General features: G+C 35.4%; 1 protein-coding gene across 3 annotated transcripts in view; it reads right to left on the bottom strand.

Moving 5' to 3' along the window:
- The window catches only part of PACRG (parkin coregulated), a 201,107-nt gene that overhangs the window by 41,668 nt on the left and 132,376 nt on the right, over positions 1-27,063 (bottom strand). The gene's annotated exons all lie outside the window — the stretch shown is intronic.

The following is a 27,063-nucleotide window of genomic DNA, read 5'->3' on the forward strand; positions in this document are numbered from 1 at the left end:
CTCTCACCATTATATAATTTACTTAATCTTTAGAACTGAATTTCATTCAGCATCACCCTTTGCTGATACAACTGAAATGCTGAATTGTAAAATTAATATTATTCAAAATCTTTTCAATATCCTCAAAACCTTTCCCAGAATCTATTGGATCGTTTTGGTTTTGTTCCATCTGCTATTATTTTTAATTGTTTCGAGTTATTGAGAGTCAGCTGCAGTAACAAAACCCTTTGATGTTGGAAGGTGCTAAGCTTCTACTGAAGTCAGCAAGAGATACATGGGATCAGCACTCCTCTGGTTTCACCCTACAGACTTTATAGGGTTGATAAATATAGCCAAAGACTGTGGGAGGAGGAAACCTTTGCGAATCTCTGCAGTCTCAAATGTTGCAGTAATGACAGTCTCTAGTAATTACAGACCTAACTTCTCTGAAGAAGATCAAAATTAAAATGGTGGTTTTGTTATAAGCTGCCTGAAGTGCAAATAAATTCCTTGGTAGCATGATAAAAACCTGCTGCTACCAGCCTGCAATGTTAATGAAAATTATCTTTATACCATCAATTATTACAGAAATTTTATCAAAATCTAACATAACATAAAAAAAGATTTATAAACACCAGCCTCTACAGATGTTCTCGAAAACATTTATTTTTTTTCACCTGGCGGATTTCTTTGAGCCAAAAAGAAATTTCATGAAACATAAAATCCATTCCCTTCTAAAGAAGAAATAAAAATCTCGAGGAAGAAACCCCAAGATGTATCAGAGAGGATAATAGGTGTTGGTACTAGTTAGTTTCTGTTACTTAGATGGCTAATGTACAGAACTAAATACAAACTAAGAACCTGCTTAATGTAACAGTGTCAAATTTATGCCATGATTTCTACAGGGATTTGGTTTTCAAGACACAGCGGGCTATATCATGGAGAATTTCTGGCCTTCCATTAGTTTAATTTATGGTGATTTATTTATTTATTAAAAATAATAGTGACATTTTGAGTAATAAATGCAGTAACTGTGACAATAACATACAATACTCCTGATAATACAGGAGTATTATCTCCTGTTTAGCATAACACTGGAACTTCTTGGTTTTGTTCTTGCATGAAGTTGTAATTTTCTCAGCATTATTATTATTATTTTAATTTCTTTTATTTAAAAAAAAAACACGTTAAAATTACTAATAAAATTGCCATCTTAACCCAGACATTTTATGCATTACTTTCTGGAGCCAGCTTTTTGATGGAGATGTCCATGACCAAATGTTTAGAACGTGGTATCATATTCTAGGATTATATATAATGATGCTTAAGGTTCTTGTGTTTTGACTAGACACCATAGTATGAACCACTACTAAAAATATATTCTGCTCCCTTCACAGACATAGGCTTCAAACATGCTCCCTTCTTGGAGATTTTCTGGACATAAGCAGCCTTCAGACAAACATTTAAACTTTCCTTTAACACCCACTTGCTGCTATATTCCCTGCTAAGCCAGTTTATTTTATAATAACAGCTTCTTTAAAGATTGTACTGACTTGTCAAAGGTGAAAAGTTTTCCTTTTAGCATCTAAATAAGCAATTTTATATAGAAATATTGTGTCAGAAGTAAGGATAGAGAAGGATATCTTCACTTGTTCTGATCTCCTCAGTGGCATAAGTGGGTCTCTACTATGTTTTCCAAAGTTTACCTCCTCTAGTTTGGAAGTCCTTGGTGACTGTTCCCTCAAGAGATTTTTTATATTTTTTTTTTCAATCTGAAATATCAGAACATCTGGGAGTATTTCCCTAATTTCAGCCGGTACATGCTTTTTAAAATTTCATCCTTTCACTCATCATCACAGGCCTTGATGATTACAGAATTCAAGTATTTGTAAGTTGAAGTTCTGCCTTTCTAAAAGTATTTATATAGTTTCTTCATCACACAGAATCACAGAATTACCTTGGTTGGAAAAGACCTTAAAGATCACCTTTATGTGTCAGTTCTTCCAGCTTTTAAGAAATTTTAATTGCTTTCTTTAAGTGGCCTGTATTAAAAAAAAATAATAATTGTGGGGTTTTTTTTATGGTAACATGAAGTAAAAAAAATATTCCAAAACCTTTGACAACAGATCCATACATGAGGAACTAAGACTTCCTTTGCCTTTTAGAGCCTTTGGCTACACAACTTAAATCAGCAATTTTTGTCCTCTACAGTACATTGTAAACTTATTTATTGGCCACTATCCTCCCAGTTTGTTTTAATCATCGCTGGGTTTTGAACTATTCCCCACTGTCACTAATTGCAGAAAAGCAGCTGGATAGAAATGAAAACACATAAACCTGCAACAACTTTCCTTCTGTTTTCAAGTCTGAAGGGTGCTACTAGAGCTGAAAAATTAATAGTACCAATCCGGGAGCATGTGTGAATGGAGTACCAGAAGATGCATTCCTTCAGTGCATTTCCATGGCTGCTTCTATTGGCCAGTGTCTGATTAAGCCCTAAATAGAGTCATTGCTGCCTTTCCCAAGACGTGTGCAGGCACATAACAGCAGATATGCCAACTGCTCTTTCTCCGAAATTTCACCTTTTTACTACTGCCATGGTACAACTATTGCTGGCAGTGCAGCAAAACAAAATTTACATTCTGTGCTGGTGGGGGTAACTTGGCTTGATACGCGCTGCGAACTTTAATTAAAAATTAGTATCTCACATCCTGATTTTCACATTCTGTACCATCCTGTGTTGAATAAGTGATGTTTCTCTTCCATTCTCAAAGTGACTGATTGCAAGAGACTGTTTTTGTGACTAAGGTTAGTCAATGTAAAAAAAGATTATTGGCTCAGGTCTATTGTGTCAGGATTAGTCAACAAAACACAGAGGCAGAAATGGAGATACAGAATCACATATTGAGGGAACTAGCTCTGCACAGGGCTACATAGAATGTGGTATTTGGTTATGAACAGATAGAAAATTGGACACTCTATGTGTGCTCTTTGCCCTGAAGAGTGACACTGAGGCATGGCCTAGCTTCCAGTAAAACATCAAAGTGTTAATTTTAGTGTGAGGCATCTTTAAAAAGAGCAACATTAAATAAACAGCAGCACACACTGAAGTGGTATAGCTTAACTTGAGACAATGCCAAGAAACTATGAGAAGCACAGATCAAAGATAGAAAAATAAACTATTTTCAATATAGTTCATAGATAAGAACTTTGGAAAACTAGTTTCTGAATGGACTCTTTAATTCTGAATAATAGAATAAAACTATTTCAAAGCCAGCAATTTGAGTTGGCTAACCACAACTTTCATTTCCCATCATTGTAATAATTTCATTAGCAGAACAGAGTGACAATATAATAGACTTAAAACCCTAATTTTGGTCATCCAGAAAAAAATTACATATTTATATTGAATTCCCTGAACTAATTCAAGTAAAACCTCTCAGTAGAGCAAAATAGCACAGCAGAAGTGATGTACTCTTTCTTCAAAATAGCTCAGTAGCTAAGGTACTTTTCCTTAGGGCATTGAAAACCACTTCCAGTTTTCAATGAACCATCACTGAACCATCTGTGAATCAACACTGGCCACCTTTCAGGAGAGTTACTTTCAAGTAGGTGGAGCTTCAAATCTAGTTGTTAAGTAATTTGTCTGGATTTGCTACTAACACACCAGTGAAGAGACTGCAGAATTGACTGAGAGCAACACACTCCTCAGTGCAACCTTGAAGTTCAGATAACCTTCCTATTCCATGCAACGTGCTGGCTCAGAATAAAGGGGAGACCTGGGCCCAAGCTTCCATGCCATAATGAACAGCAAGTGTTAGAAAACAGTTTGGTAATGATAGAAATTCCTGTACCCCCTGGCTGGCAAAGATCCTTAAGGAAAGTCCAGAGCTTCCATTACCTCCTTTTTGTTAATATTTTTGTACATTGAAATGAAACAAGTTAACCGGATTAAACCAGGACATAATTTATTCACAAATACTTTTTATTCCATCTTTTTTTGTTTATTTATTGAGTTAAAAATATTTTTTTAACTTCTTTAGTAATGACTACTGTAGGTGCTTCACATATGCCTAACATAATTTATTTGCTAATTAGCACAAAAATTCGGAATAAAAGTAAATACTAGACTCACCAAGAATAGATCATATCTTTGAAAGCAAAACTTTAAATTTACTGAATTTTTGCACCAAAAAAATAACATTTCCTTTTTAAAAGTCAAAAGCCAGGGCTTGTATTGAAGAGGAGAGGGGAGATGGGAGATGGGGAGATGAAAGAGGAGAGGGGAGATGGGAGAGGGAAGAGGAGAATAGAAGAGATTCAAGTGAACAGACCTATGTATTCACCTTAACCTTGTCTACTAATGTATGGAAGAGACTTTAAAACCTATTTTTCATTATCTATTATGTTATGACTGCTCATACAAGATATTATTACTAGGGTAATTTCTATTTTCAAACAATATAATTCCAAATTATAGAATTCCATTTTTTTTCTGTGGGGAAGCAAAGGACTATTTCCCTATACAGAGGAAGTTCATAATCTAGTGTAGAAAGTGCCTGCAAATGCACATCTTGTGAATATAGCCATCCAAGTCAAATGGCTTCAGTTTCTTCCTCTAATGAGCTACAGAACTTGGAGACTTTATGATAAAGAATCTTTACAGAAATATATCCTATTAGGACATGACAAAAAAATCATACACATAAGAAACAAATCCTGATATTCCCCATCACTATATCAAACCTAAATCAAGAGAACTATTAGTTATAATCCCAGCCATTGCTTTGATCTGACTCCTGCGAGCTGGCACTGGGAATGTAGTTGGAATGAAGAGATGCTGTCTGGGACAGAAGGGAGGTGGTGGTAAAGGACTTCCCTTTATGGAAGCAGCCCTTATTTATGCTGGACATGAATTACTGGATAACCACAAGCCTATTTATAAAATCTGCAAAACTAGCCCATAAAATCCTTCTGGAGCTGATCTGATCAATCTTATGTTCAGCAGATATTTGTTGTCTGTGTCCATTAAAATACACATAGCCCTACAGGAGCACTGGAAGAAGAAACAGAATAAAAGTTTAACTCTGTGAGTAATTTAGAAGGAAAAATTGTAGAACTTTACAAGAAATTCAAACTGAGGCTAATGTTTTTCAAAGCTTTTTCTGGTGCTCTGACAAAAGATACTGTAATACCAGGTTATCCCATAATATTGAAAAATTTGAAAATAAGAGCAGAAGCTGTAATCTGAGAGCTCTTTGCTTTACCGAAGGAGTAAAAAGGAAAGATGTGTGAAAGTCTCCCTTTGCTATTCAAATCTATTTTAGATTTCTTTTTTAAAAAATACTTTCCTGACAAGCCCAATACAAAGATGCGTGCAAAGCTCTGGATAACCCTCTGGATAAACAAAGCCTGGGCTGACTGCTTTTCAAAGTATGAAAAAAAAGTCTTAAGAAAACATGAGAAATAATATAACTTGCTGGATTTCCTTTTCTTTTCTTCTCTTTTCCCAGAAACAAGATGGTCTATTTTTACAGTAAGATTTCACCTGAGAAACTCAAATGCAGAGGTACAAACCAAGATATTATAACACAGAAGCCTTCAGAATGGCTGGGCTAATTTGATAAAATGCTGTTTTTTTCTTAAATTGCACAGACATTTAAACACTGACCCTTCAAGCACATGAACACTTCCGTTTGCATAGGAATATTGTAAATGTTCTTAATGAAATATGCTTGAATATAAAGTTAGCCACATACATAACCACGTCAGGGGGACATTTTAGGGGAATTAATTAGTAATATCTACAGTGGCAAATAAAATCTCTAGTTTATGTCCACACATGGCAGTGGAACCATAAAATCTGTTGCTCTTCCAGCTTGTTTGGTCTTAGCTCAGACACCTCAGTGTGCTGCTGCAGTGCAGACACTGCCTGACCACTCACCAGAGGACAGCGAGGAACTTTTAAGTCAAGAGTTTGATATTGGTAATGTATGTAGAGACCATGACAAGCAAACATTAATCTAGAGCTGTCCAAGTTATTCTGTCATTCATATCTGTACAAGTTTATGCACACTTTATAAAGAAAGAGGCTGATTACAGTACACTGAGATTATATTAGGGCAGAAATCGATACTGAGATAAAGTTGGGAAGACCATACTACTCTGAATCAGTGTTACTTGCCAAATTGCTATATTTAATTTATTTTACTTTTATTTTTAATTATATTTAACTGCTATATTATTTTATTCTTTTAAAATATTTAACAGCCCTTTTTTAATTGAAAGGCAAAAATGACAAAAATGTCAGAGTGTGTAAAACATGTTCACTCTAACTCTTGACAATCTTGACAGCTTAAATTTGGGCCAAATTTACTTTAGAACAATAGGAAACTATTTCTTTTGAAACCAATGACCACTGTGTGCTCCTTCTTTAGATATAAATTTGTCCTTCTTATCAAAATACTTTTGTCAATGAGGAATACACCCTGTCCTACTTACTTGGAAAGTAAGCCTTACTTAAATAAATTCAGTTTTATGTTACTTGAGAAGTTAAAAATATGAAAATAATACGTAAATATTTCATTGTGTTTAATTGTAAGCATTTGTGTTTTGCTTTAGTTAGTACTAACAAGAAAACAACTTATCACAACAACAATCAGCTGAGGAAGAAGAATTTTACTCCAGTGACATACAAAACCATATGCTGTGAAAATGTATTATTAGAAATATTCTGTCTTGTAAGAAAGAAATGAAAATAGCACAGCAACAATAAGGCAATGGTGACAGGTGGAGTGTCTTGCTTTAAAGACATACTGTGGATTGACACCTGAAAGCCCAAGTTAATATTTACTCACTCTAAGCACATTCAATAGCTTCAGATTTTTCTCTTTTAGTGGGGCCACTGCTCCTTTTGTTTGAAGAGAGAGCAAAGCTGTGAATAATGCCTAAGAGCAAAACTAAACCAGAAGTAAATGACTTTTTTTAATGTGAGACCTTCAACCTCAATTCCAGTTCCCCAGAGGCCATCTTTGACTTCTTCTCACTACTACTCTCACAGATGTCAACTGGGGATAAAGATACTTGCACAAAGAAACTGATGAAGAAACTACTGCAGAGAAAGGTGAGCTTACAAGTCTCTTTTGACACTGGTGAAGGGAATTTAAGGCAGTGTTATTCAGAATGGTTGATTTAAATAAATGCACTGTAGGAGGTTATCAGTAACCACAGATAGCAAGGGCAAACTACATACTTGTGAAACAAGTCAGTGAAGGCTAGTGTTCAGCTAATGTAGTGCTCAAAATTAATTAATTTTTGGTGTTATGCAACACTTGCTGAACTGTTAAAAATGCATTTGTTAGTGTATCATGTTACCAGAATGTTTTGAAGACTTGTTCTGCCCCAGGAAAAAAAAAAAAAAAAAAAAAAAAAAAAAAAAAAAAAAAAAGAAGAGCAAAAAAGCCTTTTCGTATGGATAAATTACTGTTCCTCTATCATAAGGGAGTCAGGGGCAAAGAAAAAAAATCAGGCTTTTTTTTTGTCTTAGTGACTGATGCAAGCAGTGCAAGTGTTCAGGTTGCTAGGAATTACAAAGGAATGTCCAAGGAAAGGAATGAAATTAACCTCTTCCCTGATATGGACTGAATACTTGAGCTGAATTGTTATAAACATTTGATTCCCCTTCTGAGTAAGGTTTCCAGTTCTTTGATGTTTATTTTGATTGAATAAAAACGTGTTTGACATCCATTATGATATTTCATAATCACTTAAACATCATGCATAAGTTTACTATATATAGTAATTTTGGAAGTAGATAGTTTTATTTTAATACAGCATTACTTTCCTGCATCCCCATGCCCTCTTAGAAGTTATTACTGGAATTCTCAATTTCACAGCCAAATATGATTTTTAAACCATATTAGGTGGTTTTGCCCTTTGGTCATGAAATCATGAACCAGGCCTCTGAAATAGGCTTAGTTAATGACACATGAATACAGCAAACAAAAATAAATTAAAAAATTCTAGGGATATCATTGTCTTATTAGAGCATCGGTTAGATGTTTGCTGGTTCACTTTCAGTTACAGAAGGTAACTGAATGGATGAAGCTTTCATTATGTATCAAGATTTTGAGTAGATCTCAGCATAACACAAATATGTTCTTGCACGCCATCCATCTCTCAAAGCAAAAGCTATATGCACATATGTAAACCATAAAGGTGTAATTATAACCATTTAACTAGATACTTGTATTTTTAAAGTGTGAAGCAGTTTTACACAAATTAACTTCCCCATAAAAGCTATTTTTCTACTACTAATTAAAAATTTACTTAGTACTATTTAAAGTAAATAAAATTAATTTACTAGAATCTAATAGAAAACTCTTACCTAAACCAAAGTTAATATTACAAATCTCCTCATCAATTTGCTCTGTTAAATGCTTCATATTTCATTATTTACTACTTTCATTAAATTCACTAAGACTATTGTTATAAGGGAAGAATATAAAAAGATTTATACAATGTTTATCCACTGTCTCATCTAGTAACTGAACTTACAAAGTGTTTGTGTATGGATTAGGTAAGACTTGCTTTTATTAGCTGCACAAAAATAAAGTCTGCATTTCATATCTGCTTCTTTGCAATAAAAAATGTACTAATATAGTTTGTTCATATATACTTTAAACCTACTCATGAAAAAAAACAACTTCTTTAATTGGTAACATCTTTAAGGGTAACATCTCTTTCTTACCCACTTGTAGCACAAAATACTTATTGAAAGATGGTAACTCAAGTGGTGTGACATTAAGTTTACTAATGAAACAAAAAATCAAGCCATTTTTTCCCATATTTTAAAAATAATTTCTGAAAGAGTTCAATTGTTCCTCTGTATAGATTTATCTTAGCCTAGGAAGCACTAGTTACTCCCATATGCCATTACAAAGCTAGCAGCTGTGTTGATGAAATCAGAATTCGTTTTGGTGACATCCATATGGATTGTAGAGCTTTGACATTACAGTTCAGTAAAAGCTGTGGTGTGATTTTCTGTATGAAACTGTATTAGGCAATTGTCAATCCTTTTTGATGTTTTATTTAAAAATAAAAATGTTACGGGGCATAAATCTACATTAAATCCAGAATTACATTTGGTGTTAAATGTGTTGTGGTGGGTTTTGTTCCTGATATTAAAAAAAAAAAAAAAAAAAAAAAAAGCAAAGTTGTGAGCAGGTGAATGACCTGCAGCTGAGAGCTGAGCTGCAGGACGCAGCGAGGAGGCTGAGGAGTATAGGGAGGCCGAGAAGGAGCTGGGTAGTGCGATCCGTGCACTCCCTGCTGAGGACAAGCAGCCTGTGCCCAGTCGGCCACATACTTCCCCCAGTGCTCACAGAAAGGAGGGGAGCCTCGAGTGGGGGAGTAGAAGACAGAAGGAAGAAGAACCAAAGGAACAAGGAAGAGGAAGTGGCCTCCCTCAAAGCCCGAGGTGCTCTTGAAGAACCAGTTCACTCCTCTGCAAACAATAGAAGAGGAAAATAACCAGCCTACACCCGTGTTGGAGCAGAATAAGGTGGCTTGATCTGTTCCAAGTACAACAACCACTGTGACCAAGGAAAAGGAACGGGTGATTGTAGTAGGTGATTCCCTTCTCAGAGTGCAAAGTTATGACAACTTTGGGAGTATTTTGAGAAAGCAGTTTTGCTTATTTACACTTCTCACAGATCTTGTGATCTCCTAAAACTGTTAAGTACTCCACTTTGTGATTCTTCAGGTCTGGAAATGGCCCTTTTGCACCACAAGACAGGAAATATGGTATTATGAAGGTGCCCACTGCACAGGGAATTTCACTGAATGTAAACCACACAGTATTTTCAGAAGAACTCAGTAATCCAGTCATTGTCCCTGACAGTAACGACACATCCTTTACTCATACTGTGAGCGATGAAATACTCTTGATGCCCTGCCATGAAGATAACAGGGTCATTGCGATACAGTCGATTCTTATAATCAAGGTGAATAAATGAAATTATATGCAAGTCATTCTAGACAGCTATCATAATGATTTCTAGCTTAATTAATATATAGATTGGTATATGACATACTCAGAGTTTGTTTCATATTGTAAAACGCTATAGGGAACCAACAGATATTAAAGACGAGTAAGCAAATGGCAAGAGGCTGTACCTATAATGCAGCCTATCATCTTTCCTTAGTTGTTCCACCTGACACTACAAAAGTGCAATTACTAGAATTTCCACTTTAAATTAGGCTAATGAAAATGACTGGAAGAGCTGCCAGCAGGGACAAATACGAATTAACAAACAGCAAAGGCAACAGTATTTTAAAAAGTAGATTATACTTCATGCTGTTTGTTTTATGATATATATAATTCACAGTAACAAGAATGAGATTGTCAGGGCTGTAGTTGCACTAACAGGCCATTGCTGCCCCAAGCAGCCTCACCTGGGGCCTTCACCCACATCCCTGCCCATGGGGTAACGACAAGGCTCGGGACAAGGCCTTTTGTCCTAGCCTGGGTTGTGTAGTAGGTGAGCCTACGTTGAGTCTCTGCCCTGGCTGGGATGGCTGGGCAAACCCTAGGTCACTGCTGTATGTGGCTGCTGGTAGACCCTGTTGCCAGCTCTGTCTGCTGCATTTGGATCCTGTGGGGTACTGTGCCTCACATGTGAGGGTCATTGACCTGTGCTGGGGTCACCTTGGCTTCTGGTGTGTTCCCCTCTGTGGACCTGCACTCCTCTTGCTGCTCCCTGACAGAGATGCAGAACCAGTAAGTACCATCAGCAGGACCAGTGTCCTTCCAGAGCACAGAGGGGCAGGGCTGGAGAAGCCAGTCCTCTTGTTAAACCTGCACTTGAGCAAGAGTGAGTTTTCTGCCTCTCAACTTCAGCTGCTCTGTTGACAGATATAATAATATGATTTCTTAAAAAAAATGCATTCACAGAGCATTTGAGTAAAAGATTCTTGCTCAGAGCATCTTCTAAGAACTATTTTTAATGAATTTCACCATGTTTAGGCTTTTGGTTGGTAAAAGTATTCAGTAGTACAAAAACCTAAAAAAACCCCAACAAACCCCAAACCCAACCACAGAAAGCTAGACAGTGTCCACTTTCAAAATACCTGGATGGTGGAGTGTTTGTCATACCCCAGCTCTACTCACCTTGACTTTAAACACCTAACAAGGTTTGAATTCCCTGATAACAAAGCATTCATAATTGACCACACATAGCACTTTCATAAGATCTGCCACTGCTGCTCTTTCAGAGAGAAAGTGTTTTCAGTGGGAAATTTCGTGCAGAGAGGTCACAAGATGTTTTGTCATACATCTCAGCTGGTTTTGGTCTCAAAAGCTGGAGACACCATGGCAGCAGGAATGCCAAGAGCCAGCCTATGCAAGCATTCCCTTCATTGCTTGCATTGCTGGTGCAGCACCCTGTGATAGCAGTGAACGTTAAGAGACTATAAATATGGAAAGAATTCAGAGAGTAGACAGGCTTTTGAGGCTGCCTCAGGATGTGGATGACCATTTTAAGTTATTGGGAAGGCTTGAAAATTAAAGCAACAGATGCTTTTTCTATGGAGAACGAAGTAATAGCAGAGAAAATTAATTTCATTGTTCATTTCAGAATATCTACTGATTGAATGGCAAAATTGACTAATTTTTTACATACAGTAACATATTGCTACTGTAAAAGCATACACACGTAAATAGAAATTTTCCATGTTGATGCTCTGTCTTGCTGCTTTTTCAATAACATCTGCCTCTTTCTAGTACTTAGCATATGATAGCAACTACATGATACACAAGTCCTGTGTGGAGACACCTGAACTCTACAGGTTATCATGGCATTTTGCCTAAGACTTTGTCTCACTCACCTGCAGAGTTGGCTTCCTGGAGCAAACTTACTTGGCTGCACTGGTTTCAGTACCTTAACTAGGTTGCTCAGAGATGGCTTTTCTTACTGCTTTGTATAGCAAACAACCTTATTGTCTGTCAGACACTAGAAAGCAAGACACTTGCCAAGGTTTTAATATGTGCCTGCTATGTCTAGTTATTATGAAGGATGATGATTACACTTAAAAATCAAATTATTTCTAAATTTAAAAGTACCTATATTGTAGTTTCTTACACATTTCTTTGCTGACATTATAAACACAATTGGAGCCTTTTAATTTTACACCATTTTATTTCCTCTTCAGTGTGGTGCAAATTATTCCTCCAAATAGACTTCATTCAGGGAGCTGATTGGATTCCCTGATGACTGTATTTTAGAAACCTTTATTGACTATGTTTTATATAGTAAAGAAAACAATAAACATTCAGTGTTAAATCATTATATAAAAGCACCTATAAAACTGACTGCTGGGTTTTTAAAATGACACTTAAATCCTGATTTATTTCCCTGAATGCACAACTTCTGAGAATTAGACAAAAAGATAGGTGTTTAGCTATTACATTAGTTGCTTAACGATACAAATTTGTACCTTTACTTGCTCAGTGAAGCCCCAGTTTCAAAGTTCAAATATTACTTGGCAGTTAAAAAAAAAAACAACACAAAAAAAAAGTTGACAAATTTTACTGCACTTATTGTACATCAGAACTAGCATAAGTATAGATTTATGGAAGTATAAAAGCTAATAAATAATCCCACATAACAGCTGAATATAACATTTTACTCATAGTATAAGAAAAAAAAAACAAAACAAAAATGCTGATATTCAAAACAGGAACATAGATATTTATGGCTAGATGTAGCTTGCAAATATGCAGTCTAAAACCTTAATATTTAGGTTTCAAATAAGTTACAAATCTTCCATTTCCATCTATGGTAGCAGTACCATATTCCTTGTTAGCAAATGCTGCGAAGGAATGCATTTACAAACAAGAATTTTATTTTCTTTTTAATTTTTTTTCCACCAACAAAATCCTCACAATTACTACCTAAATTCCCAGGTAGACAATTTATATTAGGTGGACATAAAGCTGAGAAAATAGTTCTCAAAAAAACGTTCACACAAAAAAGACATAATAATTGTCCCAAACTAAGCACTAAGATAGCAGAAAATACAAGTATGAGGTCGTATTTAGAGAAAACCCTAAGGGTTTAAACTAATAAAATATGTTTAAGGCAGCCAAAGAAACTAGCTTTTTTGCTACAGTAATGTCACATACCAAATACAGGTCTATCATTAGGGCACTACTATTAGACAAATCTGGGGTTTGCAATTTTTAAGAAATTAAATAGCCTAGACATTAACATCACCATTGTTTTTTCCACGGTCTGTTTATTTTCCTTAAAACCTGTTGACCAGTTCTGTATTTGGATTTGTGTTTGTGTAAACCCTTTAGTTTCAGGTGATCAACATGTGTTTTTGTGCAATTGGGTGCTTATGTGGTTAAACACTTTGCCCATGTACTCATATTTAATACTACTTAATTTCTCAGTACTTTTTTCATCCGTGTTTATCTTGTCTATTGTAAAATGATTTGGTTTACAGTGAAGATTGCCTGCTCAGAATGAGCTGCGGACTTACAATAAGTTATTGCCCATAACATTGTTTGAATTGCCAGTGTCTGTTTATGAGAGGAAAAAGACAAATTTCAAGAGAAGAAAAGGGAAACAAATTAGATGGCTGAGCTTGAAAGGAAAACATGGACATATCTTTGTATTTAATGCATTTATACTGGAAAGACAGAGCCTGTTACATTACCAAATTTCATATAAAATCTACATCTTGGGTTTTTTTTAATTTTAATTTTTTTTTCCATTATATATTTTTTTTCCCTTTGGGTTCTTATAATTGGATCTTGAACAGTATATGTAGATTGCAGTTATTTGGTATCAGACATGAATGTGCCATTATGCAAGCATGCATGAGTTCACAGACATTTGATGCATGAACACAGTTGAGCTTGTGATCTTGCCATCTGTAGCTCAAGGTTAATACCTTTTTTTTTTAATGGAACTGAGCACCAATTTCTTGTTATGATGTGATAAGTATGAGCTTCATCCTAGAAATAATTGAAAGCTGTGTTGTTTGTCTTAGGTGCTGACTGTCTTCAAATATTTCCAGTCTGAAGTCCAGAAACCTGACCTCATGGAAAGATTTCTATGTTGTGTTCTCACCCTGCCTCCTTTTGCTCTTTTTCCACATAGTTCACTGTACTCCTGAATCTTTGCCTTGTCTGCTGGACAGGTGATTCAGACTAACTCTTGCTTCCTTCTGAATCAATAACAACACTCCACTTGAAGATCAGGACGCTTTCCTCATCATAACGTTTTTACACTTTTTAGTTACAGAAGAGTTATGAGATCTATTAAAATAAGATAAAATAATTTTTAGTATGGTAATGAGCAGCTATATCTAATTCCCAAGTGTGAGAAATTCAAGAAAAGAGGCCATTACCACACAACATACTTTCTTAATAAAGAGTAGGCTACAAAACTATGTGGGCCACACCAATAGACTTAAGCTGTGAGACCAGATAAACTCTTTACAGCTTTTCTTCTCAAGCATACCTAAGAGGAGCTACTTGAAAGGATGAACTGAATTAGCATCTATTCTGAAATATTTTCACTAAAATCTCTGTTTATGTAAAGCAAGCAAAATACTAAATTCTTAGCTGCAGTAGCACAGTATTAGTTATCTGTTCCTGTGATATAACTTAGTGAAAGCTCCCAAGTTGTGGAAGTTATCTGATGTTCTAAACAGCAATGCCCAACGATAGGTGGGTTTAAAAAAAACCCTACAAAAATAATCCTGTATATGGTTCTTTCTCCCTTCATCCAAATGAACACAAAAACATAGAGGCTATTGGCAAATATTTAGATGATCAGTTGTCAAGAAAGCTCTGACACATGCCTGCTTTTCTGACAAACCACATGCAAAATTGCTTAGCTTGCAGTTTTCCAAAAATCTGACAAGAGCTTTTGTACATGAGCACAAAAGAAAGCAACAAATTTCAGTGCTGTAATAAATAATAACCTGCTCATAATCCTACAAATGGATTCAGCAAACATGAGGATTGCTGACACAGAACAATAAAAATAATGTTTATTTTCCAATACATTATAAAGTCAGAATGTAATCTTCACCCTGCAATAAAATGCTTTCCAGCTTACGAATATACTTAAGCCTAAAGCAGAGCTTTCTCTGATAATCAGACACTGCATCTATAATTTCAGTGTGCTTCTGCATTAAAACACTAGTATATATTTATGTTGAAGATCTTTGATGTATAGTGGTGTTTAAACAAAACCTGAGGAAAGGAAAACATGAACACTATGTTTTGTGTCACCTATGTGAGCTTTATCAAATGAGTCAGAATTATTCCCTCATAGTTAAGCCTTCAACTTATAAATAGCTTGGCATTCATGTCCTGGATTTCTCTATACGTGTTTCAGGTAAAGTGTAGTGAGTAATCTAGCAGAATGAGTAAACTGAGATGCCAGGGGCTAAAAGAGTTTGAGATCCTCTCCACAACAGCTAATCCTGTGACAGCCATGAGCTTTACAAAGCCACAGATGTCTGCACCTGCCCAAAGCCTGACAAAGTGTTTCAACAAACCAGACCCTGAGAACTTAGAGATACTCTGTCTCTACAGATTTTGGGATTTTTTTTTTCATATGTAAAAAAATGTGGTGGTGGACAAAATACATTAGGCCTAAATAAAAGGCGTGAAAAAATATAGCCCAACATTTTTGAAACAGATCAGGGTAGCAAAAGCCATGCACAAGAAATTAAAGACAGAAATCTTGTTAGTAAATCACAAAGGAGTGATAATAAATAAGGAACACAGTTTTTATTGTCTGACAAATCAAAAAGTGAAATACAGCCTATCTCATAGTCCCACGTTTTAAACGATGCATGCTATGATTATAGTAATAAACAACAGATACTGTGTCTGCATATAGGAAAACAAAGAATGCTTCTTTTTTAGGAGCTGTCTGTAGGAAGAACATACAATTTAGTCAAAAAGGGAGCTGGAATAACCTTTTGTATTCTTTCCAATGACTATAGTTTAGTCTTTAGCAGAAGGAATGTTTTGATTCTTTTTTGTGTGTTTTTTCTCTTCTTTCTATCCTCCTCCTCTTTCTGATGAAGAATGAATTTTTTTCTGGTTTTGCACCTCGTCTGACAAACAGCTCCCCCACTATTTTTACATGTTCTAACCCAAAGCACATTTTTTCAAACAGCTGCAATTGCTGTTCACTCTAGCCAAGAAGGCAAGCTTCTGACCTCTGCCTCCAATGCCAATAGGTGATCAGACAGCATGTAACTCTCTAAAGTAACATTTTCGCCTACTAACAATAATGAAAAACTGTACAGCTTCCCAGTCCAGCAATCCCATCCTGAAATTCTCCTATAAACTCACTGACTTCATCACAAATATGAGATGGGTACTGAATTAACTATTAAACAGGTATTGTATTTGTCTTCTTTTTTTATAATGTAAAAAAAAAGTCAGAAATTCCTGCCATTTTCTGGGTGTACATACTGTGCTTCATCTAGTTGTCAAGTACGCTTTTCCACAAAGCTATTCTAATAGTTTACAGGATTTGTACTGTAACTGTACACATACAGTGCCCCCATAAAGATCAGTATCATAACCCCTAGGATCACTAGGCTGGTAATTATATGATTGATTATGGCTACAGTTCTGTCAATAAACTATGAAACAAGCACAAGAGCAGCCACACAGAGCAGTGTGCCCTTGGCTGTGTAGCACATGCACAATTGCATGTTTGAAAAAGGTCCAGAAGATTCATTGCAGAAAGTGTCTGTTCAGTCTTCAATCCGTCATGAAATTCTGTTGGCCATTTCTATATGAGGGATTCCTTCCATCAGAGATGGAATATTGAGCACTCCCAATTAGTGAAAATTTATAATGTGGGCTTGAAATCAAGCCCCACATTGGGCACCAATAAATTGTTACCGTTTGTCTCAGGACAGATGACAATGCTCTCGATCCCCTTCCCCTCCCACCCAGGTAGGGAAGGAGAGAGAGAAAACAAGAGATTTTTGGCTGGATTGAAAACTAAACTACACAGTTTTAATCAAACACTAATGATAAAAGAAAATATATACAATTATTTACATATATGTTCAGGAAATGTACAAACCCCCTATTGCCTCTCCCCACCTCCAGCAACTCCCACAGCATCTTCTGAGCTGTGAACAGTCCCAAAAAGTCCCAGAGCTGCTGGAGAGCGGGTAGAGTGATGACAGTCAGAAGAGCTCAAGTCTGGGGGTTGACCCTGATGGATGGACGGAGTCCTCCCTGGATGCTGGCCATGGATGGAAGAGAAGGGGAGAAGAAGCAGGAAGGAAATTGTCTCCTGTGATCTCTGACCTTCCTCTGAGCTTACAAAGATATATGGAATGGAATATCTCTGGCCAATTTTTCCTGTCTGTCTAAATCAGCCTCCTACAGGGGGGTCACAGATCTCCCCATAGTGTCTGAGCCAGCAGAGTAAGGATGTGACCTTGAAGACCCAGCAGCTAGAAAAACATTCCAGCTGTTATCAGTCTTAGTTGGAACACTTTGCTACTAGTTAAAAGAAAGCTTACTGAAGGAAAAAAACATCAGTAAAAGGAAAAGTGGCTTCATCCTTGCTCAAACGAGGATATTTATGCTTTATGCATAATATACCATGAAGCATATAGTTTAAGCAAGTTAAGGTTGCTACAAATATCATGTGCTTTCCATTTGTAAAAGTGGATTGATGCACTAGGAGGGAAAGTAATGGAGGGACAACGGATTGGAAGAACGTTTGATGGCTACATCCTGCTACTGCTACAGTCTGTAACTGTAAGCACCTTTTGGTCTAACATTCCTCTCCTACTGAAAAATGACTTACCACTGAAAGCATGTTGATGTAATGCCTAATGGCTAGAAAGAACAGAGGAAAGTCTCTTCTAGATTGTTCTCTCATTCAGCTAACACTGGCAGACACCATAATAATATTGCCAAATGTCTTTACCCAGTATATAAAAATGTTTAGTTGCCTCTCTAACACATCTTAACACTATACATCTGTCTGATCATTCTGCAGAGATGTGTATTTTTGCACAGTGATGACTGCAGTCTTCTGTCATCAAAACACTTGCATATATTTATCTGAAAAAAAGGATAGCAGTGTTTTTTCCAACTATTTAGTCCAACCTGCCTATGCTTTTCTTTTTCTTCTTTTATCTTTACCCCTCAAATGTCCACCAATATCACTAGGAGATCACTATGCAGTCCTACGGAAAAGCAGATTTCATGTTATCTGTCTTCAGGACATTCACAGAACTTCCTCATGCACAGGTAACGACTTTGCAGGACCAAAAGCTGTATTACTTCAGATTTTCAGATACTTCACTGCCGGCAAGATTTGGCTCTGGAAGTGAGCACTGATCACTGCAAGAGACAGTTACCAAGCTGCCAGCCTAACTAGGCTCAACATAGAATGACAATTATTGTGCTACCTTTTGTACTACTAGTTGTGTTCTGTAATTTACTCCAGAAATGTCTTTTCTATAGTGCAAGATGTTGGCAATATAAACACTAAAATACGGGTTAGCCTCTAAACTCAGTTCTGTTACTTTTTGACGCTACAGAAATAACATACCGGACAAATAAAATATTAACATATGGTGATGCAATCTATGTGAAAAATAAAATCAGAAAAGAGCAATGCTCTGAAACTGTGATTTAGAAGTGAACCCAGCTGAAAAGAATTCCTGGTGCAGTATATGGCACTACAGCGTAATGAATAATCAGCTCATAAAATCTGAGTGAATCAACTTTTATTCTTTGGTCTGTGTTTCTTGCTGAGTATTCTTCTTTGTCATTTGTTCTTCTTCTTTACCAGGCAGCCCACTTTTCACACATAAAACAAATGTCTATTTATGGATTTACATTATACAAAGCAAAGTGAAGTCATTATCTACTGTGTTACATACCCCATCAAAATTAGTCTGACAGTTAATTTGATTGGTTTTAGTCATGTAACACTGCAGAAAAATAGGAAATCAATTGAATTGCTAATATGTATTTTGATTAAACTGGGATAACGTTGTAATTCAACACATAGATTTCCATGAAGAAGAAGATAAAAAATTTCCATTATTCTAAACTATGTGACCTCCATTTACAAGATGCTGGAGTATAAATCCTGTAAGTAAAGAAAACCAAAATCAAGTGGAACTCATTTTAAAGATAAAATAATTAGCTATATTCAGTTTTATAAGATAAATGAAATGTATCATTCATGTCTCACTAGACACTGTCATTCCAAATAGCTGGAAGATTTTCAGTCTTCTGGCACTATAGAAAAGATGGTTTTGGATTAAATTGCAGAAATCACCCAAAAGAACAGGATGCACTATTTTAGAGTACTATGAAAGAAAATTACTCTGCATTGTGCCTGTTGCACTTTAGGAGAAATTAAGGATGGTAGGTGTAATAGCAACAGAGCTATTTAGTGGTTGGAGTATACAATAAGAGATGTATTCTTGGCACAGTCAATAAGTGGGTAAATTTATCTCAGAGCCTCAATTTCTCTTTATATACATCTTTAAGTAGGTCAATATTACCTTTTTAAAACAGTTACAGATCATCCAGTGAAATACCACAATAACGTCAAAGGATTATGCTGCAATAATTACAAGATCACAGTACAATGTGATAAAGCAGCTCTGGTATCTATTATTGAAAAATACAGTGAAGGCTGTGAAGAAAAATTAACACTAACATCTTCAGAGAAAAATTTGACTGAGCATTTGAGCTGGACAATTTCTACAACAAACTTCTAGATGTAAGTACAGCTGTTCTTGAGCCTCATAGGAAACTGAGCACATTCAGAAGCACAGGGTGCCCTTGGTACTGTAGGGGAGTATTGTTTTGCTCCTGATTCAATGAAGGTATTTCTGCTTGTTAGCCAACATTTTTTTTTTTCCAGTTTCTTGGCTTTTTTGTCACTCATACCAGCTGTGGTTCCTGGCCCATGTTAGCACAGTGTGCCATTTTAATAACGTATCTTGACATCTTGTTATCTCTGACTTTACCTGTTATCCCCAACTCAATCTGTATTCCCATTGTCTTAATTTTATCAAGTCTGTCTTGGCTGTCTCATACTGTGTTAGGCTGTTTCAGCATGCTAGCCTGATAGGAAATTTTAGTCTTCTTGGATCATATTTACAAGCAGGAAAAATGGCTAATTGCAGGATGAGGTGAGTACTGGAGCTGGCCCAAGAGAACGGGCAGGAATGTATGACTGCTGGTGGCAAAGAAAGAAATAGATGTAGATTAGCTTGGGCTACCGTGGAACACAGCCATGAACAAAAAAGCCAAGCCATCTAATACCAGTCTTCTAAGATCTTGCATATGTTGTTTCTTATAAAATTGAAAGTGATTCCAAGAACTATGCATAATTTAAAACTGATTCCTTAAGTAATATGCTGTAGATTTTAATAAAAAGGTACAAATACAAGACTATAACAGTTAACAACTGACATATGAATCAAGCCATAATGCATGTCTTCTTTTAATGATTCCAGTGAATATATATATAGGCCCGGATTTAAAGTAATCAGGTTTTTTTGTCACCAAAAATAAATTTTAAGAACATGTACAAAAAATGTAGTCAACCATGACAAAACCAAATCAGCATAAAGAAGGATCTTCAGCCACTGATGACATCAGATTATTTTCTACCATTTTAATCAACTCCTTTTGGTCCTTTCTCATCTTCTATTCCTGCAGCCTTTTTCTGTTTCATCTCATGCTGTATTTATTTCTGTTTCATCTATACCTTTTACCTATTCTCATTTCTGCTTTGTCTTCTTCTTTCACTCATTCTTCTACATGGATTTCTTTGGGATTTTTTAATTAAATATTACCTAAAAATATTTAAGTTCAATGTAAAGCCTCACGCCCTTGGCTTTATGGGTGATGTGGATCCCTACCACAAAGAAGCCAGTACTTATTTATGGGGTATTAAAAAGGTGCAGTGAGAGAAGCAGTAAGAATTTTTATGGTCTTGGTGAGGCTAGTTTTTGAATATTTGTATTGATCCTATGTCTCACTAGCAAAAATGAGAAGTGAAAAATTGGTAGAGGTACAGCAAAGAAGTACAAGGCCTGAGAAAACGCCATGCAGTTTGAGATTTCAGATGTGTTTTAGCTATTTAGAAAGAAGGCTGAAAGGCAGCTTGACTAAAGTACATGAATACCTTCATGGGAAGAAAATACTATCTACTAAAAAGCTCTTTGGTACTCAGCATTTTGTTCTAGTGATCTCCTTTTTTGTAAGATCAAAGTCAAATTCAAATGCAAACTGAAAATTCAATGAAGATTAAGCACGCAACTTCATCAGTGAAAACATCTGGTTGCTAGAAGAAATGCAGACCAAACGGGGGCTTCAAATAAAGTGTGGATGCCTTTGTGGAAACTAAATTTCAATCAAACTTTGAGCTCTCCTGTTTTCAATAAGGGGCACGTTTTATTCAAACACACATTATCAGACATCAACATCACAGTTGACAGTCTGCTTATCTCTTTGCTTTTGCAATCTATGAATCTCCTAACATTCAGCAACTCAGTGGCCTCAGTTCTACCAGTTTTGCCTGTGCATTCTTTTCCTGACTCCAGAGTTATTGTGCAATGGCTGGCTGTTTAATATAGAAGATTCTTTTGAAGTACCGAGTTAAAATATTCTTAACTCTTCTGAAGTCTCAAAATCTGCTTCCAAAACTATGGCAAAGTAGAAAGATTACCTACCTCATATTGCTTAGTTACTATAGAACTTACTAACTCTTATTAATTTATTAATTTTGTTGCTTGTTAAGGCTTTGGAGACCAGAGTCATTAGGAAATCTAGGGTATTTTATTAATTCATCTCAATTAATATAATAACTACAAATGTTGTGGTGCATCTCAAAAAAACCTGAGACATACTAGTCTAGCTGTTTTCAGGCTTTTGGTGCATCTCTGTCACAGAAAAAAAAATACAAAAAATACAGACTGCAACTGTATTAATGAAACAAATAGGGCCAGAGCATTGGCCAAGCACTGCTCCAGTATTGCCTGTACTGTTGAATTATTAGCAGGCATCCGTGTACAAATGCTGAGCCACTAAAGAACAGGCTTTGGATATTTTATTTACTAAGACAGACATAGCCATAGAATTTAAGGTTATGCAGACAAGAAAATTTCTTCCCCTAAGAACTTGGTTAAAAGATCTCTTCAATAAATCTATTGATTCCAATCTATCCAAGGCCATTGTGGAGTCCTGAATATGATATATAAATTTTTCCAGGCATAATAATTAACTTGCAACTAGAAAGTAATGTAAGTTGAGTTTGAAGCTAATACCTTTTAGTCTCTGGAATTTGCATTATTCTCTGTTGGCAAAATTAGAAGCTACCAGGAACTTCTACCCTTTTTTTGTCATTAGTAGCTACCTATATCTAATGACTAACTCCTCTCTTGATAGTTTCTGAAGTGCATAAAGGACTAAACTGAAACTTGTAAATCTGATGTTTCAGGACATATTTTCTCATTATAGAACACTCTAAAATCTTTCCAGTATTTTATACTCTTTTTAAATTGTTAACATCAGCTTTGAACACAGCATCATAATGATAGTTTGTAATGAAGTGTGCAGAGACACGTTCTACTTTTACTTGATAGTCCTTCTCTTATAAACATTGTATTCCACCATTTAGCCATAGCACTGCACTGAGAATTCCTGTTGAGGCAGTGATCTTGAATAACCTTATGTTCTTTCCTGAGCCGTCATTTTCAAAGACAAGCTCTATTATGGAAGTACAAGGTACATATTTTGTTTCCGAGTTTAGTACTTTGCATCTAGCTATATTAAAACAAATGTATTTCACTACTATCTGGTGAGTCACATAACTTTTGATTTATCTTGCCTTTTTTCATACCTTACCAGACATTTTTATCTGCAAAGGTTTTGTAACATTACTTGTATGATCAATTAAGACACTGATGAACACCAAGTGAGGAAAGGCTAAGAGATGTCTTCCCTTGTGGCCATTGGTATCTTCCCACAAATGACTGCAGATTGGCATCTGCTTTTAAGCCAGTCCTTAATACACCAAGTGTATCTGATTAATTTCATATAATACACTTCTAACCAAAGTGTTATAGGTCACCAGAATAAATCAATTTAAAGATCCATGTGCACTATGTCAACAGGCATCATTTAATGGCCTGTTTGCAAAAGATTTGTTGTGGATACTTAACATCAATTTAGCAATCTTAAATGAATTGGGAGAGTTTACCTTTTCTGTTTATTCTGATTTTTATTTGTCAAAATCATCTCTCAGTGGAATAGAATAATTAGTATCATAACAAATATGCTAGTTGTAAATCCATAGTTACAGGTGCCTTGAATATGTGGTTCATTTTTTTATTATTATTGTTTAATATATTGAAAAAATGTTTCCCCCTAATTCAAATCAGTTATTATTTGACTGAATATTTGTGAATGTGTTCTATGATTCAAATAAAAGATGTGAAGTTAAATTTTTATTTTTTTTTTAATGACTGATTAAAACAACACAGAACAGTGATATAAAATGTTACTTTGGATTTGTCTAGTTTTAAGTACTTATAACTTCTTAAAAGTGTTATTTAGAAGACACGTAAATATTGATTAAAATATCCTAGGTAGGCTGTGTGTTTAATCAACAATGTAAAGTATTTCTATACCTTTAATCTGTATTTGTTTCTACTTAACGTAAAGCTGGTGACAGAACAAAGATTTAGAGAAATACCTTGCATTTACAGCCAAATCCATGCTATACACTTACTCCCACTAATGTAATATATTCCAGCCCCCTTTGCTATTTGTCAGATGTCTCACTTGCCTTCAGTCTGGTCCCCAATGCTCTGAAGTACCTTATGACAGGAGATATACGTATATATAGAGAGAGATACAAATACTTGCATGCTAATAAGCACTCATGCAAGTATATATACACAATCATGATAAAGATTGTCCTATAAATTTGGATTGCTTACTTGAACTTACACATGCAAATGTGTTAAAAGTTAATGATTGCTAAATTGGTGAATGAATGATATCTCATGATGCTCTGAGTTTTTAATGCTTGTATTTAGAAACTGGTGTCAGCAACCTTAACCACTTATTAGCACATGTCCTATAGTTGTAGCAGTCATGAAAAAAACTAGAATGCAAACATTATTTTGTCTTTTGCTTAATACTTGTATTTAATTTCAAAAGGTGGAGAGAAAATTCTATTTTCTACTGGCTGAAGTTCAATATGAATATAATAAAACATTGTTGTAAGCAAACTTTTCAAAATGAAATTTCTGGTAAAGTCTCACTGCTTTCGTTATGTTCTAATACAGCCAAAGTAATGTTATAGGGAATTAAGCTCCCACAATATTAAAGAATTACCAGAATACATGGGATTTGTTATATTTTAATTTAAATTAAAACATCGTTGTCTATTTGGTGCTGATTTAATGATATACACTTGAAATATTTCATACCTAAATCAATAATGAAGAGCATGTGAATCCTTGCACTCCTTTTCTGAGTGATTCATCTGTAAACTGCATAGAATGGAAATTAAGAGAATGTGTTGTGACATCCTGTGTTCTTTGTTGGAATTATGTTTTTATTTGATACTGCAGCATTCTTTTCAGTGCACAATTTTGAATTTTTTTGAGTGGCCAGGGAGCCCTGAAGGTATATCAGGTAACACTAAGTTTTTAAACCTGTAACTCAGCAAGTAGAACTGGTTTAGCAGCTCTAGGAGCCAATTCAAAACATCTCAGTTTCTCTACTTTTTTTTTTTTTTTCTTAATAGTAGTAGAATTTTGCTGCCTAATTCTCATATTTGTAACTTCTTTTGCCACTGAATCAAACTGCAAAAGGCAAGCTATTTAAACAAGCTGCAAAATACATTTACCAACTTCTATAATATGCCATCATTTTCACATCTACATACTCTTAGTTGCATGTCATGTTAACAAGCGGTAGAAAACTCCTTAGAGGAGGAGCTAGTAAATCTACTCTCTATCCACAGTTCTTGTTCACATAAAAATGTGAAAAGCTGTTGCCTTACACCACCCAGATATTTCTGTTGTTTTGAAGACACAGAAAAAAAAAAAAAAAAGACAAGACAATAATTGCAGAAGGCCAGATCCTAAAAATTGCAAATATCAACTGTCTGCATCAAAACAAGATTTGGCACAGAGACAGTTAGAGAGAAAGCTGATTGGCACTGAAATCGATAGCAAAACCTGTTAATTTCAAAGCTCTGGAGTTTGTATTGGGTTTTTAAGAGAGAAGTAAATAAGGACGTGGAACTTAAACTGAAACCAAACTGTTTTTTCAAGGAAATAAAAAAGATTTCTCTCAAAAACAGCAAAAGAAAATGAGATTTTAAAATTACTTTTCATATGCTGTCAAGTATAAGTTCCCATAGCATCCCATTTATCCTTTCGCTATATGGTTTCTGAAAGTCTACCAAACTGGTATCTGCAAAAAATCTGTGCACTAAGGTAAGTTTGCAGAGGACATGTTCAGAATCTTTCAAATGAGATGACTAATATGCATGAAGCCCTTGGACTCAATATCCTGAGGCATGAGCAAACTGTCACCACTGATTGGTGACTCAGAAGTGCAAATGCTTCCCTCAGTCTGAAAAAACATTAATGTGGGAGAAAGACAGATGTTACTAAAGAATACAGGATTTACTCTATAAGACTTAAGATTAATTTTCTTCCTGAGCCTAATCAGCAGTACAGAAAAAAAAAAAAAAAAAAGGCATAAATGCCTCTGATTCAGTCTATTTCTATGTCTGTTACTGCTATTGTATGTGATTTGTATTGCTGTAAACAATATCTTCTCTACGCTGTTACAGAGCCAAGAGGACAACCAACCTGAGTATGGACAGTATTTACCTAGAAAATGAAACAATTAAGGTCTTTTATAACAAAAAACTAGTTTAGCTAAAGATGTATATTTTTTACCTAGCCTAAATTACTTAAGATTGTCTAATCTGTTACCTATCATTAGTTTTTAATCAGTATTTTCTCCAACACCAACAAAGCATGGTTTATCTTCAGTGACCATTATTACAAGTGCTAAATAAAGTAGCACAACACAACTGTATAATGTTATTTCAGACCCAAATACACTTTGGCCAATATTTCCCTTGCTTTGATATATGATGCACATATTCAATCTTTAGTACATTTGCAAAACTTCCTGTTTATTTGTGTCCTTGATCAAAGAACACTCCTGACTGAGATCTACCAGGAGTTTATCTGTTTTATCTTCCTCTAGCCTTTTTCACAATTAGCACTGCATATTTTAAGATTAAATCTGCCTGGAATATACGCTATTCTACTGAACTATCTGCAAGCAACAGAGAACAGTAGCATAGCACTGTCACCAGTTGGAGTGTAGTAGGCTGGTAATTTTGCTCACAGCAGGCCACAGGGGGATGCAGAAGAAACACCTGACTTATTTTCTTGAAATGAGCTAAATATAAAGACCTAAAAGATAGATGTTCAGACTGTTGGTGAAGGGCGGATTGGCTATACACAAAACCTGTTTACACAGAAATGGTGTTGGAAAATTGCATGTACAAACATGTTTCCTGGGAAGAAGACGCATTCTAATGACCAGTCGTTATGAAATACAGTGATTATGAAATCTCTGAAACTGCTAGCTAGATGTAATTTAACAAACCAATGTAGAATTAAAAAAAAACATTTTCAACAATTTGAGAATATGTTACACCTTGAGGTGAACCTAGAGTTTGAGTATCAGAAAATATCCTTTTATCCAATTTTATCAGCTACTTTAATAAGAGATATTGCTCTACAAACAATGCCTGTAATTTCTTATAATTTCACTCAAATCTAATTAAAAAGAAGTCATCTTGACAGCTCATTCTACCAGATGGAACCGTTCATAATACATTTTTAAATGTTCTTGTTCAGACATCGGCACATATACACAGTATGCACAGTGTGTATATGGCTGAGAGTCCATCACTGAGACAAATTAACAGAGCT

The sequence above is a fragment of the Apus apus genome, chromosome 3 (assembly GCF_020740795.1).
Source record: "Apus apus isolate bApuApu2 chromosome 3, bApuApu2.pri.cur, whole genome shotgun sequence".
Classification (NCBI taxonomy): domain Eukaryota; kingdom Metazoa; phylum Chordata; class Aves; order Apodiformes; family Apodidae; genus Apus; species Apus apus.